This window comes from Triticum urartu, chromosome 5 (genome assembly GCF_003073215.2).
Source record: "Triticum urartu cultivar G1812 chromosome 5, Tu2.1, whole genome shotgun sequence".
Taxonomy (NCBI): domain Eukaryota; kingdom Viridiplantae; phylum Streptophyta; class Magnoliopsida; order Poales; family Poaceae; genus Triticum; species Triticum urartu.
This window is the reverse complement of record NC_053026.1, coordinates 355038648-355052467: the sequence shown is the minus strand read 5'-3', so window position 1 is coordinate 355052467 and position 13820 is coordinate 355038648.

Sequence of the window (13820 nt, the reverse complement as noted above, 5' to 3'; positions counted from 1 at the left end):
GGTTGGGCTTAAACCCGATCTAAGAGAAATGAACTCTCCCCAAGTCACCCACCACGTTGCCGTGGTAGAGGCGCAGTGCGGCGACCCTTCATCTATTTTAAGGACTAGCTACATCCGAATTCCCGACCCCTCCAAGCCGGATACCCGCGGAGAGGAGGATGTAACTCAAGACTTGAGCTTAGGATCAGGCAATGGGATAGATTCGTTGGACAACATCCAAGAATCCGAACTTCAGAGTTCGGAAACTCTTCGGCCTCCGAATCTTGGATTGGGTGAGGTTTCAGATTCAACGACACCCGCCCACCCGAACATAAGCGATCTCTCCCAAATCAGGCAGAGGCCCGAGGAAACAGTACATCATTACTGGGCCAGATTCCTCCTGGTTATGAACAGGATAAAGGATTGCCATGAGGGAGACGCAATCTCAATTTTCTGCAGTAATTGCACGGACGAGGGAATCCTTAACGCCGTAAGTCGTCGTGATATTACACGCTTCGCTGACTTGGCGTCCATGGTACAAAAATACTGTGCGATGGAAAGCGCCTGGAAAACTGAAATAAAATTTTGGGATAATCCGGCCTTGAATAGTAATCCCGTCCGAACTAAGAGGGTGCATCATCATAGGACACCCGGGATAAACATCAAAAAGCCAAAACCCTCTACAGGGCATGGAACCGTACTGGAAAGGTGGCTTGATGGACCCTGTAGAATTCACAGTACAAAGGACGCCACACCAACTCACAGCCTTAGAGCATGTTGGATACTCCAGCAGGTGGCCAAAATTGGCGAGGACCTCCTAATTCTGGAGGCCGCAGAAAGCCAGCCCGAGGACACCAGTACCGTTCTCACAGTCTTCGAGACTTTCGCATCAAACAATATGCGAAAAAGAACACTCCGCAGCCTAGCCGAAGTCTATCAAGTTGCAACAATAAATCCATGGAGCGACACTGCTATTACCTTCAACGCAAGTGATGAACCTAGATTCCGAACAGCCCGAGCACCAGCCGCATTGGTCCTCAGTCCCATAGTGGACGGCTTTCGCCTCACCAAGGTGCTCATGGATGGAGGCAGCGGACTGAACCTCATTTATGAGGAAACCCTTCAAAAAATGGAAATAGACTGGAACCGCATCGAGCGAAGCAGCACAACCTTTAGAGGAATAATCCCCAGTCGGGAAGCGCGCTACACAGGAAAAATCACACTAGATGTGGTGTTCGGCACGCCGGATAATTACAGGTCCGAAGAAGTCACGTTTCAGGTGGCCCCGTTCAAAAGCGGATATCACGCTTTACTAGGGCGGGAAGCATTCACAATCTTCCAAGCAATACCCCATTACGGGTACATGAAGCTTAAGATGCCCGGGCCGAACGGAATTATCACTCTAGCTAGTGATCCGGACATAGCACTCCACGCCGAAAACAAGACGGCCGCATTAGACCTTGAGGCACTATCCGAAGCCTTAGCGGCCGAGGAACTGACTGCGCTGCGCTCCACGGTTAACAGGGATGATGTGATACTCGACAAGAGATCCCAATCCACATCCTTCAAGCCAGCTGACGAAATAGTCAAATTCCAGGTCCATCCAACGGACCCCAATAAAACAGCTTCCATCGGGGCACGACTGAACCCTGATGTAGACGCCGCACTGCGAGAGTTCCTACGAGAGAATTGGGACATTTTCGCCTGGCACCCTTCAGACATGCCAGGGATCCCACGCAGGCTGGCCGAACACAGCTTAAATATCCTAAAAGGATTCAAACCTGTCAAACAAGCCCTTCGGCGTTTTTCCGAACCCAAGAGACAGGCTATGGGAGAGGAGCTAGCCAAGCTATTGGAGGCTGGATTCATTAGAGACATAAAACATCCGGACTGGCTAGCAAACCTGGTGATGGTACCAAAGAAGGACAAATCCTGGCGCCTGTGTGTCGATTTTAAAGACCTTAACAAGGCTTGCCCAAAGGATCCCTTCCCCCTCCGCCGTATCGATCAAATTATCGATGCCACCGCAGGACACGATTCGTTGTGTTTCCTCGACGTATACTCCGGTTACCATCAAATCAAGATGGCAGAATCAGACCAAGCCGCAACAGCATTCATCACACCATACGGCCCATTCTGCCTCAACACAATGCCCTTCGGGCTGAAAAACGCCGGCACAACATATCAACGCATGATCCAGACATGTCTGGCAAACCATATCGGCAAAACAGTGGAGGCGTATGTGGATGATGTGGTCGTCAAATCAAGACATGTCGAATCTCTAGTAGACGACTTGAGGCTTGCATTCGATAACCTCCGAAAATATGACATCAAGCTCAACCCAGAAACATGCGTCTTCGGCGTTCCAGCCGGAAAGCTCTTGGGCTTCATTGTATCCGGTAGAGGAATTGAAGCAAATCCAGCCAAGATCCGAGCTTTGTCACAATTGGATATCCCAAAGGACCTCAAACAAATACAAAAATTAACCGGATGCGTGGCGGCTTTAAGCCGCTTCATCTCCCGCTTGGGAGAAAAGGCACTACCCCTCTATCGCCTCCTTCGGCGCACCGAACACTTCGAGTGGACGGATGCCGCCACGGCCGGACTTGATGAAATAAAAGCCATATTGGCAACAAACCCAGTCCTGGCCGCACCGGATACACACCATTTTTTATGGTGTACGGCGCAGAGGCAGTTCTGCCCTGCGACATAATTCATGACTCACCTAGAGTGCGCATGTACGAAGAAAGAGAAGCCGAGCTCGATCGGCAGGACAACTTGGAAGCCTTGGAGGAGGAGCGTGATGTGGCAAAAGCCCGTTCCGCATTTTATCAACAGCAGGCCCGAAGATATCAAAGCAGAGAAGTACGGGCCAAAAATTACAATGTTGGCGAACTAGTTCTACGCCTGCCGGATAAGAAAAAGGACAAACTCAAGCCCAAGTGGGAAGGTCCATTCATAATCGAACAAGTCCTGACTGGTGGGGCGTACCGCCTGCGAGATGCGTCGGATAACCGACTCGAGCCGAACCCGTGGAACACCACCCGTCTCCGAAGATTCTATGCCTAGCGCCAGACTCTGTGTTCGTCTCCTTCCTCTGTCCATTTTTTGCATTTTTCTGTCTTACATTTCTCTCCTTCCCCTCTTTTCTTTTATAGCCCTTAAAGGCTCATCTAGTGACGCGCCACTCGCGCTCATTAAACCTGGGGGCTTCTTTAACAGAAGCTTATTTATACGGGCTTCACGCCCAACACATGCGTCAAACTTCCGCATGTACCTTTTTCTTCACCATTATATGCATCGATATGACTTAAGTTTTGGCCAAGCTGGGTTGCCTGGCTCCTGTGCTTACCCCTACGTTCCCGATTGTTCGGCTAGGCGGTAAAGGGAGCACCTCTGCGATTGTTACTGCCGGGTCAGCCGGATGTGTACCTCAGACTGGGTGAAGCCGAAAGCTAGCGTTCTTAAGGGAATATTCGGTCGGTGAAATAAAAGATGATCTTTTTACTCATTTTATGCGCCCCAGATGCTTTTTTCTGCGTCTTTTCACGCAGTCCGGAGATGCACTTTAGGGCATGCCTCCCAGCGAAAGGAACCCCTAACGGAACTATTCTCTCTGGAAGATGTTTCTTACTAACCATGTAATATAACATAACTAGTTGGGCACTTGTCTGATAAAGCACTAATGACCCCTACACCTGGTCTCCACGCATACCCCGGTTCTTATATAACCGCTATGGTATTCGGACACACTCCGGACCGTCAGGTCCCGAGGTTGAAGCGAAAAGGTCGGCAACGAAAAATGATCTACAATCCGGCTAGAAGGCATTACACATGTCAATTCAAAATTACATAGTCATTCTGACTGATTGTATTCCTCTTCTATACCATCTAACAGGCTGTCTAATTTACAGTCCTGCTGGGAATACTTCGCGGCCAACTCTACTTGGCCATATACTAAGCTTACAGGGATCTCCTTCCCATCAGGCCCCACTGGTCCGACCTCGGCCATGTGGTTTGGGTCAGACTTCGTAAAACGGGTCTTCACCATGGCCCAGGCCTCCCTAGCGCCTTGTCGGCAGGCCGATATCTTCCACAACCGGAAGCGCCACCGAGCTCCCTTCAGCTTCTCCGCAAGCTCTCCAAGGCCCTCGGGCATGGAGTGGGCAGGCCATAAGGCTTGGGTAACGCTTCGCATCACCTGCCGAATTCGCTCGTGCAGTTGCAAGAGTTCGGGAAGAAGGTCACCCGTAGAACCGGGCATCTCCTCTGCAGGACGACCTGTGAGCATACCTACAGACATTACTCTGTTAGTCGACTTCCTCGCCGAACTCTTTTTTCAAAGTTCGTTCAAGCACTTACTAAATATGCCGCGTCAAAGCCACTGATTCTCCTGCGTGGAGTCCGACAGCTGGCCACGAACATCTTTAAGTTCGACGTCCAGCTTGGTGTTGGCATCCTAAAGATCATTCTTCTCTCGCCTCACCTTTGTCAACGTACTCTTACCGGCCTTTAGCCGGCGTAAGAGTTGTTGCTTTTCCGGATCAAGTCCGGCGCCATCTGCAATATGATCTGTCAGATTTGCACCCACACCGCACAATACTAATCTTTCGAAGTGTATCTTACCTAAGGGGGTCTCTTTGGGCTCCCCTGCTGCGGCTAGTGCGGCCTCTAGTTGGGCCTTGCACTTTTCCAGCTCCTGGGACAGTACGGTATTCTTCTCTGTAAGAACCTGCATACTAAATGATCCTTAAATCAGTTGCTCTAACTGTTTCAAGTCTCGGGGGCTACTGGTATATATATATTTGACCAAAAATTTCTTACCCGTATGTCTTTTACATACTGCTCCGTGGCTCTGGCTAAACCATTTTGAGCGGCACGGAGGTACGCATCTCCCGAATTAAAGGCATCTAAAGCCTCTTGGGAGAAACAAGCGTCGCGTAGAACTGTCCGGCGACGCCTGTGGTTCATGGTACTCTCCACTTCAGAATTTGTGGCAGACAGCCTGTCCGCATCCTCTGTCGGAGGAGCGTCCGGTGAGCGCCTTATGCTCGCCTCCGCTTCCTGGCCAGACGTTGGAGCCTGGCTAGTGGAGGCGCGATTGGCAACCTCTCCGGATGTAGTCCGGCGAGGTCTCTTTGTTCTGAAGATAGCACGAACGTTAATATGCCCTGATAGAATAACACCAGGGAAACAGAGGGTGCGCTATACCTTTGCGCCGGCATCTCAGTCCGGACTACATTCCTTTTTGCCCCACGAGGCCCTGCGGCCCCTCGTTGGCTAGCCGCCGCAGGTTCGGCCTCCCGCCTCGGAAATCTCCCTACAAAACACGGTTGTCGTCAGAAACACCGGAATACGTGAGAATGGAATCTCTCTCAAGGGAATGAGACTCCGGTTTCTGTCACCTGGGAGGCCGGGATTAACCCTGGGTAATCAGCCGTAATGGCTACCAAGGTATTGTCCTTGCTTAGCTGATGGAACACCCCATCGATAAGCTCCACCGATATGTCCGGATCCTCTTCAGAGTTCGGATCGAGGGACCGTTCTGGGTCCTCGGGCTGTGGAGGGCGGCTGTTTATATCCTTTACCTCCTGTCGCAGTTCCTGCATTGAAGTTGTTAGACTACATATCTAACCGTGGGAGTATAAAACAAACGGGCAAGCGCAATTGTTCACTTACCCAACTTGGAGGATCGTACATAGTAAATCCGGCCCGTGGGTTGACACGGAGGAATTCCTCCTTTTCTCCCTTGTACAAAGAGGATAAGATCTTTACTAGGGCGGCGGCTGAGGCCAGCCTCTTACGACCGTAACGGGTGGCGTCATCCTCCCCGTTGAAATCCCACATGGGGTGGCCTCTATATTGAAGCGGCTGCACCCCCCGCATAATGCATGCGGCCATGACTCCAATCATGGTTAGTCCGGAATGAGCCAACAGTCTTATCCGGCCCATCAGGTAAAGGACGTCTCTGTCGCTTTCTCTCTGAGAGCTCCGCGGACGCCAGCTCAAGCGTTTCTTCAATGGAGCACTGTTGAACTCAGGGAGACCGACCCGGATAGGGTCCGGTAGCGGGACGTCATCTATGTAAAACCATTTCGAAGGCCAGTCCTCGGACGCCTTCTTTGGGGTTCCGGATAGGTATCCGGTCCCGGCGATGCGCCATACTTCGGCTCCGCCCACTTGGTATATAGACCCCTCTTGAGAACGGGGCACCAGGCAGAATAACCTCTTCCACAGCGCGAAATGAGCCTCAACGCCTAAAAATAGCTCGCAAAGGGCGACGAAACCCGCAATATGTAATACGGAGGCGGGCGTGAGATGGTGTAGCTGGAGGCCGTAGAACTCCAGAAGCCCGTGGAGAAATGGATGAATTGGAAATCCCAGTCCCCTTATTAGATAGGGGACGAGGCACACCCGCTCTCCTTTAGAAGGATTGGGGGTGCTCTCCGCTTGTTTTCCGCCATTGTAGGTGGCGAGACCGGCTCGGACCGGGACCATGTATGCCTGAGGGAGAAATCCCTTGGCCTGAAGCAACACTAACTCGCTATGCGGGATGGTGCAACTCTCCCAGTCCCCGGGTTTGGGACCGGAGGGGCGAGGGGAGGAGCTGCGACGGCTGGCCATGCTGGAATGGACCTTTGCTGGAAGCGCTCTGATGATAACTCGCGGAGAGGAGAAGATGTGGTTTGGACCTAAATCCCCATCCCGTTAAATAGGCGGCTCGTTTATACGGCTAGGGGTGTGGATATGAAAACGCCCCGGCTTTTCGCATTCGTTTGACGCATGGAAGACGGCCATTATTGGGCGTGGAAGCCGAGGAGCACTACATTACAAAAATCGGACATTATTCCTACAGGTACACAGGATTTGGAGAAGAACCCGCCTTGCAATGCCGAACAATCTACACGCCGGACTCGTCGTCATTGAAGCCTGGTTCAGGGGTTACTGAGGGAGTCCTGGATTAGGGGGTGTTCGGGTAGCTGGACTATACCTTCAGCCGGACTCCTGGACTATGAAGATACAAGATTGAAGACTTTGTCCCGTGTCCGGATGGGACTTTCCTTGGCGTGGAAGGCAAGCTTGGCGATGCGGATATTCAAGATCTCCTACCATTGTAACCGACTCTGTGTAACCCTAACCCTATCCGGTGTCTATATAAACCGGAGGGTTGTAGTCCGTAGGACATCAACTCCATATACAACAATCATACCATAGGCTAGCTTCTAGGGTTTAGCCTCCTTGATCTCGTGGTAGATCTACTCTTGTACTACCCATATCATCAATATTAATCAAGCAGGAGTAGGGTATTACCTCCATCGAGAGGGCCCGAACCTGGGTAAAAACATCGTGTCCCTTGTCTCCTGTTACCATCCGGCCTTGACGCACAGTTCGGGACCCCCTAACCGAGATCCGCCGGTTTTGACACCGACAATGGACTCACTAATCTTCCAAGCCTTCCGCTGTTATCGTTATTAGATGGCCTTAAGCCATATTTATTGTAATAAGTTCTCTTTTGAGACACTCGATGTAATAAGTGTGTGATTGCTACTCTGCTATAAATCCTCTGAGTACTGTGTGGTGTCAGCATTACTGATCCAGGGATGACACCGGAGCACAGAGATCAGACTGTTTGAGGTCTGGTCGCTACAGAGATGGTATCAGAGCACACGCTGACTGTAGGACACGACCACTAAGCTACAGACCTAGATCACTCTCTTCTCTTCTGACTTCTCATCTTTTCTACTCTTTAGGATGGCGGATGCAAGGAACAAGTTCACACAACCGGATGAAGATACACCCTTTGGACGTCACTTGAAGGAAGTCACTAGATACCTGAACATAGGAGTACCAAGCTTCACGGGAACCTACAACGCCACTTTACCTGAAGAAGAGCGCTGGATGATTCAAGTTCAAGTTCCAAGAAGAACGTTCATGCCAGTCACTGAGCCCATAGAGTTTTCTTTTGATGCACCAACTTGGAGTCTAGGAAAGAGCATGGCAGCTCACATCGCCATGGGACGCATTGGAGAAGTCTACCGCAAGGATCTCAAGGATACTATCTACCAGATTTGTGGGCGCCGAGATGAACACTGGGAGATGATCAGCACCAGGAAGGATAGATCAATTGCAGCTTTTATCCAGGAGCTAAACCAGCACATTCGACGACAGGAGAACCAGATGTGCGCCGACATGATAGATCTGAAGAAGGCTAAGACTAGAATCAAGGAACTGGAGGAAGAACTCAAGGCTACACGTGAAGATTATGAAGAGGAAATTGAAGTATTGGTGGAGAATAATGACGACCTGATCAAGAAGATTGGAATATTTATGGGAGGCCCGACACCCGTAGATGAAGACGAAGAACCCAAGGAGATCAGCCCGGAAGACTACATCATCATCGACGGCACCGACTCGGAAGCAGATAGTAGCGATGATGACTATGTTGATGAAGCAGGCACAGATATTATGGAGTCAATGACCGTAGAATATTTCTAGTAGACCACCTCATCAGTAGTAGTAGTCCACCATGTAAATACAGTAGCCCGAGCACTCTTGCGATAGTTAGATCGATTGTATGCCTTTGTTTGATTGATTGAAGTGAAATTTTTTGCTTTTGCCTCATGTGCATATGGGTAGTGTTTTCTCTTTAGACCCTCTCTATTCTTATATCTCATCTTTTCTAAACCCTCAAATGCCTTCGAGACATGACCCCGGTTTTGCTTTCCCACCGGAGCTCACCCAGTTGATCCAGCATCAGAACACATTGATGCAGTTGCTAGTCCAGAATCAGAATCAGGGGAACAACAACAACCCACCACCACCACCACATGTTGACCACTTAGCCCGTTTTCTTAGGCTAAATCCGCCGGTGTTTTCCAGTAGCACCGAGCCGATAGTAGCAGATGATTGGCTCCGCAAGATAGCTAGGGAGTTGACCACAGCAGGATGCACAGATGCGGAGAAGGTGAAGTTTGCCGCACATCAGTTAGAAGGACCCGCAACATCATGGTGGGAGAATTTCACAGCCACTTTCCCAGTCGACACTGTCACATGGGACCAGTTTTAGCAGGCTTTCTGTACTGCCCATGTTTCAGCAGGAGCTATGGCCATGAAGAAGCGTGAGTTTCGCAACTTGCGCCAAGGAGGAACGACAGTTGGCCAGTACGTGGAGGAATTTAGTAAGTTAGCACGTTATGCCCCAGATGACGTCGCTACGGATGCAGCTAAACAAGAGAAGTTTTTGGAAGGACTGAATGATGAGTTGAGCATGCAGTTGATGGTAGCCACCTTCAATAACTACCAGGAGTTGGTAGATCGTGCTCTTATGATTGAAGGGAAGCAACAACAGATTGAGAACCACAAGAGGAAGTATGGACAAGGAAAGTACAATTCAGGAGCTCAACAGAAGCCACGTTTTACCCCTAGACCAGGAGGGCATTTTCAGCATACCCATGGAGGAGGTAGCTCGCACAATCACAATGGCACCAATAATGGTAATGGCAATGGAGGAAGCAACGGCCAAAACCGCACCAACCCCTCAACCCCAGCCAAGAAGGACCTAAGCCAAGTCACTTGCTATAAGTGTTCGAAGCCCGGACATTTTGCCAATGAATGTCCTGAAGGCCAAAATGGCAATGGAAGTTCTGGGAAGAAGCCGAACCCTTTCAACAGGGGACAGGTGAACCACGTTAGCGTGGAGGAAGTTGAAGCTCAGCCCGATGCAGTAATAGCTAAGTTTTTGGTTAAGCCATTTACTGCACTCGTTCTTTTTGATACTGGTGCATCGCATTCATACATCTCAAGGGGATTTGTGGATACGTATAACCTACCAACCCAAGCCCTTAGGTCACCCATGTTAGTAACCTCGCCCGGAGCAGAGTATGTGGCTAGTCTATGGTGTGATCGGTTACCATTAAGGATTGGAAACTATGTTTTTCCCTTAGACCTAATAGTATTGGAATCTCAAGGATTGGATGTGATATTAGGCATGGATTGGTTATCAAAGTATGAAGGGAATATTGAGTGTGCTAGTAAGTCAATTTTGCTTACCACACCAGAAGGGAGAAGGATCAAGTATGTATCCCGGCATGTGCCAAATAGGACCCAAGTAAATTGCCTAACAGGAGTTGTGCAGGAGGAAGTACCAATGGTAAGGGATTTCTCTGATGTATTTCCAGAAGAGTTGCCAGGCATGCCACCGGATAGAGATATTGAGTTCTTGATTGAGCTATTGCCCGGCACTGGGCCAATATCAAAGAGACCTTACAGGATGCCAGCAAAGGATTTGGTGGAAATTAAGAAGCATATTAAGGAGTTACTGGATAAGGGATATATTCGCCCAAGTTCTTCACCTTGGGGATCGCCAGTACTTCTAGTGGAGAACAAGGATGGATCGTTAAGGATTGTTGTTGATTATCGAGGATTGAACGAAGTAACGATCAAGAACAAGTACCCACTACCAATGATCAATGATCTGTTTGATCGATTGCAAGGGGCTAAGGTATTTTCCAAGATCGATCTGCGATCAGGATACCACCAGTTGAAGATTTGGGAACAGGATATTTCGAAGACAGCTTTTACCACCAGGTATGGGCTGTATGAGTATACCGTTATGTCATTTGGTCTGACTAACGCGCCTACCTACTTTATGAACATGATGAACAAAGTGTTTATGGAGTTTTTGGATAAGTTCGTCGTAGTGTTCATTGATGATATCCTGGTTTATTCGAAGAATGAAGAGGAACATAAGGAGCATTTGCGGTTGGTACTTGGAAAGCTCAGAGCACACCAATTATATGCCAAGTTCAGCAAATGTGAGTTTTGGTTGAAAGAAGTAGGATTCCTCGGACACATTATATCCGGAGAAGGTATAGTAGTAGATCCCGCTAAAGTTGAAACCGTGACCAAGTGGGAAGCCCCAACAACAGTTGGAGAGATCCAGAGTTTTTTTGGACTCGCAGGATACTACCGGAGATTTATTGAGAATTTCTCAAAGATTGCGAAGCCTATGACTGAGTTATTGAAGAAAGATACCAAGTTCATATGGACAGAGGAGTGTGAGGCTAGTTTTCAGGAGTTGAAGAAACGCTTGGTTACCTCACCAGTGTTGATTTTGCCAGACCAGACCAAAGATTATGAGGTGTACTGCGACGCTTCACGTCGAGGACTTGGAGCAGTACTTATGCAGGAAGGGAGAGTTGTTTCATATGCCTCAAGACAACTAAAGCCCCATGAGTTGAATTATTCTACACATGATTTGGAGTTAGCAGCCGTAGTGCATGCTTTGAAAACATGGAGACATTTCCTCATTGGAAACCATTGTGAGGTGTACACGGATCATAAGAGCTTGAAGTACATTTTCACACAGAAGGAGTTGAATCTCAGACAAAGGAGATGGTTGGAGCTTATCAAAGATTATGATATGAAATTACATTATCATCCCGGAAAGGCTAATGTAGTAGCTGACGCATTAAGCCATAAGAGCCATGTCAATACGTTAATGACGGGAGAAATACCCAAGGAGTTAGCAGAAAATCTTCGTGAACTATGTTTGGAAATAGTTCCGAGAGGCTATGTAGCAGCATTGGAGAATCAGTCAACTTTGATGGATAGAATCAGGGAAGCTCAGAAGACTGACAAAGAGGTTGCCGCTATAAAGGAGAAACCGAGCAAAGGAAAAGCTAAAGGATTTCGTGAGGATGAGCACGATACCCTATGGTTTGAAGACCGTGTTTATGTGGCCAATAACCCGGAGATCAGGAAGTTGATTTTGCAAGAGGCACACGATTCACCGTATTCGATTCACCCAGGAAATACCAAGATGTATTTGGATTTGAAGGATATTTTCTGGTGGACCGGAATGAAGAAGGATATAGCGGAGTATGTAGCAGTTTGTGATGTATGCCAGAGAGTAAAGGCAGAGCATCAGAAGCCAGCAGGATTGTTACAACCATTGCCGATACCCGAATGGAAGTGGGATAAGCTAGGCATGGATTTTATCACAGGTTTGCCCAGGACTCGTTCAGGCTATGACTCAATTTGGGTTGTAGTTGATCGATTGACGAAAGTAGCTCATTTCATCCCAGTAAAGACCACTTACACCAGTGCTAAGTTGGCAAAGATATACATGACCAGAATAGTATGTCTGCATGGAGTTCCGAGGAGTATCGTATCAGATAGAGGAACCCAGTTTACCTCAAAGTTCTGGAAGTAGTTGCACGAAACTTTGGGTACCAGGCTAGAATTCAGTACAACTTTTCATCCACAGACAGATGGACAGACCGAGAGAGTCAATCAGATTTTGGAGGATATGCTGAGAGCTTGTGCGCTAGATTATGGATCTAGTTGGGATGACAATCTGCCATATGCCGAGTTCTCTTACAACTACAGTTACCAAACCAGTTTGAAGATGGCCCCTTTCGAAGCTTTGTACGGAAGGAGGTGCAGGACACCGCTGTCGTGGGACGAAGTTGGAGACCGCCAGTTGTTTGGACCTGACTTGATTAAAGAGTCTGAACAGAAGGTGAAATTGATTCGCGATAGGCTCAAGGCAGCCCAGTCCAGACAGAAAAGTTATGCAGATTCTAAATGCAAGGAGACAGTTTACGAAGTCGGAGATAGAGCTTATCTTCGAGTATCTCCACTTCAGGGAACAAAGCGTTTTGGAGTCAAAGGGAAGTTAGCACCACGATTTGTAGGACCATATCGAGTATTGGAACGTATGGGGGAAATAGCCTACAAGTTGAAATTGCCTGAAGGATTATCAGGAGTTCATGATGTGTTCCACGTTTCTCAGCTGAAGAAATGTCAGGCGGAGATGGCTGACATACCGTTGAGAGATACAGTGCCTTTGGAAACTATTCAGTTGGATAACGATTTGACCTACGAGGAGAAACCAGTTAAGATCCTCGAGGTTGCCAGCCGAGTTACCCGCAGCAAAGTTATCAAGTTCTGCAAAGTTCAGTGGAGGCACCACTCAGAGGATGAAGCCACCTGGGAACGAGAGGAAGATTTTCTCAAAGACCACCCTCACCTATTTTCTAGCCAACCCGAATCTCGAGGGCGAGATTCATCTTAAGGGGGGTAGGTTTGTAACATCCCAAATTTTCAATTTGGAATGTTATACATTAGATCATCATTGCATATCATATTTTATTTTCCATTTGGTTGATCCTAGAAAATTCTACGCAACTCAAGGACCCACGGAGAGAGTTGGGGATTTTGTTATTTTCATATTTGAGTTTTCTCAAATTTTGAGAATAGGATCATTTGATTTTATTTATTTTATCATCAATTATTTCTATTAAAAAAATATGAGAGAGGGAATAAAATGACTTTCCCAAAATAGAGAAATATTGAGGATTTAATAAAAAAATAAAATAAGATTTTATTTTGGAGTTTTTTGGTGTTTTATTTGAATTTAGGAAAAATGTGCGTTTTTCTTAGGGCCCAAATAAATGTTCACTTTGTCGGGCTTGATTTTAGAAGCCCGGGAAAATTTATTTCGGGATTTTTGGAGTCCGTTTAGTATTTCTTTTTATTTTTTTCCGAGCGTAACTATTTATAAAAAAGGAAACCGACCTACGGGCCGTGTCCGTCTAGGACTCCCGGCCCGTAGGGGCTTTATAAGCCGGCCCACCCTGGGGGGGGGGGGAAACCCTAGCCAGCGCCCGCCCCAACCCCCGCACCCGCCGTTGCCGCCGCCCTAGCGCGCCGCCGCCGCCGCCCCTCCGCGCCGTCGCCGCCCCGCCGGAGCCGCCGCCCCGCCGCACGTCCGCCGAGGTTCGCCGCCGCCTCGTAGTCTGCGCCGCCGGTTTTTTTAGAAAACCGAACGGTTTTCC